Here is a 6,563-nt window from a genome sequence, read left to right on the forward strand (position 1 = left end):
CTATTTCAACCTTAAGTTATACCCAGATCAGAACATTACATGCGTCAGTATACAGATCTAGAATAAGCATAATCAAACCATATAGAGATGATTCATTCCAAACCATTTGATCCCGATCTATCCTTAGATCTTGTTCTCCATCAACCGGTGAGATTCCTCCTTAGCTCAGATCAAGCAAAGCATCATGAAGCCATAACCTAATCTCATACTTCATCAGATATTCAAGACTTTCTGAATGCATTTGCCTAATGATCTTCTTCTCCTTTTATAGTCTTAGGCCTTACTCAATACCATGGTCCAAAACCATTTAGAACCAATACTAGGGACCCAATACCTGGGTTCAATATTTCGGACGCAATACCAAGGTCCAAAACCATAGGTCTAAATACCACGGACCCAAAAATAAGCTTTCCCACATGTACGCGCTTTTCCGTGCATGAAAGTGCATGCATACGCATACGCGACTTTTGATCAGCAATCCCACGTGTATACGTGCCTTTGTATATAGTGAACCTGTGTGTATAACCTGCGTGTATACACTACTTGGTATATAGTGAACCTGCGTATATATGCGACTTGGTATATAGTGAACCTGTGTGTGTACACGACTTGGTATATAGTGAACCTGCGTATATACTCTTCTTTCTTCATTCTTTGTAGTCTGATCATCACTTCTTTGCTACTGACCTGCTGCACTATGATCTGTCATCTGTGTGAGTTGCCATCAAGGACAACACTTGTATCATAATGCCAACAAGGATGATATCAAGGAGATGAAGGACGAGATCTTGCTAAAAGACACCTTTCTATATTAAAAGACAAGTTGACCAATTAATAAATACAAAGTGACACTAGATTGTGATAGCAACTGGAGATCAAGATCACATTGAAGACTCCCTACCTTAATCCTTATGGCGGAGGAAGAAGAACAACATGTTCCATCTTTAAAGAAGACACAAAGTTAGTAGCAACAAGAGTGTCTTGACATTACCATAGCATCATACAATCCATGTCATCAATGTCATGTCATGTCTTGGCATGAGTCATCATTTTCCACATCATTTGTGGATTATGTAATTTCAATATGTGAGAAATGTAATGTAAAGTGGAAGTCCAAGAGTTATCTGTGGAATGTGAAAAGTCATGGAGTCAAAAGGTCATAGAGAAGTCAAACAACCATGAGGATAGTCCAAGAGTCACAAGGGATTATATATACATCCTCATAGCTCATGCAAATAAATTTTCACATTAGATTCTCCAACCATGAATTAGAGAGGAAGATAGTTCTTTTGGAGGAGAAAATGGTTTCTCTAACGCTCTACTATTGGAGATAGTGTTGTTTGTTTTATCTATGTATCATGGAACTTTTGTTTAATTTCGAAGTTCGTTGAGACAACACACTTTCATGCATATGTCACAAATATTGTAAGACTATTCTTTGAATGTTTGCGATGTATGTTTTTTTCTTCTATACAAAGGAAATTGAACTATTTCAGTGGCTTTGGGACTTATCTTGTTGAAGGTGTGTCATATGTGTTTTAATAATCGTTGCTTCTATGTGAACTATTTCGCTAGTTTACCAACGATTCATTCATATGTATATGCTCGTGCGTCTTTACTAGATTTGATCTATAAAATTCTGTGGATATTCCACTGGATAGTTTGTCACAACATATCTTATAATAATATATTAAAATATTGAAATTTTACACTATTACAATTTTATTAAAATTCTAGATTTGTAGATTTAAATGTAATTAGTGCATGCATGCAAATGGAAATTATGTAGAAAAGTAGAGAACGATAAAATAATATCTCATACACACACACACATAAGACACAAGATATCCTCTATGGGAAACCATTTTAGGAGAAAACCCAGCTAGATAGTGAGGTTGCTTCGCTCTCTTTCTCTATCTAGAAATATGGATGCAGGTACAAAGAAGTAATGCCTATGGCCCGTGGGTTGCTACAATGCACCAATCCTCTCTGTTTTCTCTACCTCCTATCTCTCTTGGCTATCTTTTCTTATCTATGGAAATAAATTATCTCGAAAGAATGGAATCCTCTTCCTCCTAGTGGTCCGGTTATAACATAGCCTAATAGCCTACTAGTGGTCAATTTGGACTACATCAACTTTTAACTAGAGTTACAATATAGATTCTTCTAGAGTCTTTTACATAATAATCAAGTGGCTAGCCCCTTTTCCATGAATAATGGGGGATGATGCGGTATCCTCCCGAACTATAGGTGTGAAAACATGAAGGTCAACTTCAAAGCGGCATAACATTTGCATATGGAATCTGATTGGCATGCTTATTACGACGTTGGAAAGATATATGTGTGTAGAATAGCATGAAATGGTGTGGAACTAAAGAGGAAAATTTTTACCCACATAAAATATTATTTTAATGCCTGAAAACACTCCGGGAAGGTTTCAAACCTCGTTTTGCCAAAGTGGGTCCCGCCGATAAACGGTCTCGTGAGCTGATTCCTCCACTTTTTCAACTCCAAATGCACCAATATGGATTTCAAACAATATAATGATCCAATCTAGATCAAGATTAGTAATGTTACTTTTCTTTTAAAGGCTCACTTTTCTCTCCCTTTCGGTAGAAGAACCTTGATACATTCTGCAGCTTAACATTCCACAAGACATACTCACTTGTTCGTCTAAAATTATATATGAATTAATCTCTTATGTTGACCATTGTAGCCAAGGCATATCTTTAAAAACATTTGACAATCAGCCCATATTTCCGAAAGTGCTCCTACCAAAATGGTTTGAAGTCTAATTAGACCTCTTCATCGGGGAGACTCCCTTAGTTGATGGATTTCCAGCACCGTCAACAATACCCTGTGGAAGTTAGGGTTTATGAAGAGTCTTGAAATAAATTTTAAACATGCCAGCTTGGTATTTATGCTATATCATCCTATTTTGGACTTTTAAGAAAATGAAATTTTCAAGTATTTCAAGAGACATGTAGAAGTAGCTTATGTAAAAATTAGTAATGATATTTGAAGATTTCGACACATGACATGCTGTACAAGTTTTCTCATGAGAAGAGGCAAAACATAAGAAATTTTTGGGAAAGATAACTTTCACTTAGCACATCAAACTTTGTTCACATATGGTGCAAAAAAGACATATCAAGGTATTACAAAACAAATTGATATATCCAGAAGGGATAAAATATCAAAGACATTTTAATAATATTTTAGCCAGTATGATATTCTCCAAGTTAAGGTACATAACTTAGTAGTGACATAACTATTGATTAGAATATTCTTTTTTTTGTGACTGAAATTTGTGATAAAGAGGAGTTCTATTATTATTTTTCAACGTGTCCAAAGAAACCTGCTACAAAAATTAAATCTATTGAAGGCTCATCCTCGAATCATGAATATAATGAAGATTTATAATTTATCTTATCTCAGTTACAGAAGAATGTTAATGAAATAGATGGCATTATATTAAGGAAGGTGGATTTATCAAGTTCTAAAGAAGAACTTAAAGGAGAAATGGGAAAGAATATGAATGATTATAAGAAAGGAATAAAGAAGAATAAGAATGATAACAAAGAAGGAATAGAAAATAAGATGAATGAAAATAAGGGAGAAATAAAGAAGAAGATGAATGAAAATATCGAAGAAAAATAAAAATCCATGATTGCCATGAAAAATCTTCTCTTGAAGAGGCTTCCTGAAAGGTATGTGGAAATACAAGGAAACCATGACCATAAGCATAACCATGTTGTTGAGAATAAATATCATATGAGGAGTGTGCCATCACAATTGGAGAGAAGAAATATTGGATCACAAAACCATAATCATGAATTTTCAATCCAAGATCCACATCACCAGGGTTTCAAGCCAACAATAAGGAACTACTACATTACGAAGACTAATATGAGGAAGTTGGATGGGAATGATCTTGTAACATGTATATTTAAAATGGATAAATACTTTGACCTAGACCAATTGGCATCCTTACAGAACATAAACATTGCATCCTTAATTTTGGAACAAGACCAACATGAACGATATCAATGGCTTTGTGAAAGGAAAAAGGATTATGTTATATTTTGGTCTATTTTTATAAAAAAAATTGATAGCAAGTTATGAGGATATTAAGAGAAATAAATTCTTTATTAGATTTATAAATATTGAAGAAAAAGGTACAACTATAGAGCACATTCAAGAAATTCAAATGTTGAGACTCAAAGTAAAGAATATCTCATATCATAATATGGTAGACCTTTTCATGGGAAATTTAAAGTAAATATATTTGAACCCGTATCCATAGAGAATGCTTTTAGTCTAGCTACAAACGTTGAAAGTAAAATTATGTCAACTAGAAAATCAATCACTATTAACTATAGCAAAGATCATGCTATTGTTTTCCTAAATTGACAAGGTTGAATCCAGAATATATGGATGAAAGAAGAGAAAAGGGACTATATTTCAACTATGAGAACAAGTACAGTAAGGGGAATAAATGAAGCGAGAATAAATTATTGTACATAGACTTTGAAGAGGAAGAAGATGAGGAATTGGAATCATCCCAAGATCTAGAGCTAGAAGAGACAACTCTAACAATATCCTATCATGCATTGGCTAGCATCAACAATTCACAAACCCTCGAGATAGAAGGATATATTTTTTATAGCCCAATCTAACCCTCTTTAAAATATTAGGCTACCTCTATAAAATTTTACTCACATGAAGTTTTTTCTTAATACTGTTAGCCTTATTTGGCCTCCTAAACTCATATTCGATTTGTTTAATCCACTACTTATAATCAATTTCTAATCAAATGAAAAAGTCAATCAGCGAATGAAATTAAAATAAAACTTCAACCAAGAATATGACATTAATGATATAAATGACATTATCTAAATAATATCACATATCAATAATAATGCGTGTGCATATTATTATTATTATTTGATTATTTCAATATTATAAGTCACCTAAGCTTATAATCAAATGATTAATACCAAGAACTAGATATCACAATAATACATATCACCAAATACTATTAACAATTATAATCATAATTGTGAGGTCCACAAACAAAGAATAATGTCCATAGAATAAAAAATATAAAAAAAATGGATTATAATAAAGCTAATTTAAAAATTATTATACTAACTAATATTATTTTAGTCACACATGTATTTAAAATGTTAAATTATAATAACATAATCCTATTCAAGTAAAAAATTACATCTTATTAACCAATTTTATGCTCCTACCTAGCTTAATAAAAGACAAGTAAATTTTCAATTGTATAGGGTCATAATAAAGGATTCATGTGCCGAAATTTTCACACCATGAGATCAATTAAAAAAATCATGTATTCAAACTTAATCGATATTTGTTAAATTTTATTAAAGAACGCATGGTTTATTTATGTTCATAATATTAAAGGTCAAAGTTTAAAGATATTTGACGGACACAAAGTCCTATCTAGATCTAAACCTATAAGTAGCACTCAATACTGACATCGATGGTATGTAGATTTTCCACTATGAAACCAAATACATAGTATTTAGTAGTTTATATTAGTCAATTTGAAATCAATTTAAATCAAGTTATTTCTATATATATAGCTGAAACTATGCACAATCATTTAGATTGGTTAAAGTATATGAAAGGAAATATTAAAGTATTAGATTTATAGTAGATTAAAACAACGATGAAATTAAAAACTCTCAGAACATTCAACTATCCATAAGTTTGTTCGTAATGTAATGTATATTATAAAATGGGGAATTATTTATATCCAGATAAATTTCACGTAGTAAAACTACATTCACCAAACTGGAAAAGATCAAATCAATTACCATTTAAAATTTACATCCCGATGAATAAATAAATATATGAGTTAAAAACAAAAAACAAAAAACAAAAAGAACATAACACATAAAGATAAAGTTAAAATTTAAATTAAATTAAATGAATGCACGTGGACCACATTGTCTTCACTTTCCACGTGCATGTTCCATCACGTTAGACTAGAGTTGTTAACCCACTGCTAGTTATCCATCTAGTTCTAAGTCAATATGAGTCCTTAGATCTCAGTTGCATGGTGTAAGAAATTAATTATGGTGATTGGAAAAATAGTCAAAAATAATTTGAGAGAAAACTATATATGCTAATTTGAGGAAAGTGTTAAGTCAAAGTAGAAGGAGACCTATCAAAGTTTTTAAGTTGTTTGAAAATAATTTAATTTCCATTTAAATTTTAAATTATGTTGTTAAAGAAAGTTAAGCAACAATTATTAGAATGTCTCGTATATAAAGACTTTCAAATTCATTTAAAAGGGAGGCTAGTGGCTTTGGAGGTTATTGGTTTTGGAAAATACGAGACTTATATTTTAATGGTTTGATGGAGTTTGATATGTCCATTTTTTTGTTACGACCAGTAGGGGACTATATGTTCACGCTACTTATCTTTTACGTGGAAAATTATCTTTTACATGGAAAATTAGATACAACAATCCATGGCATTGCATTGATACTTTTCCTTCGTTATGATAAGTAATCTCATATCAATGA

This window comes from Pinus tabuliformis, chromosome 3_1 (assembly GCF_031772625.1).
Source record: "Pinus tabuliformis cultivar Carrire ecotype Pingquan chromosome 3_1, CPIR1, whole genome shotgun sequence".
Lineage (NCBI taxonomy): Eukaryota > Viridiplantae > Streptophyta > Pinopsida > Pinales > Pinaceae > Pinus > Pinus tabuliformis.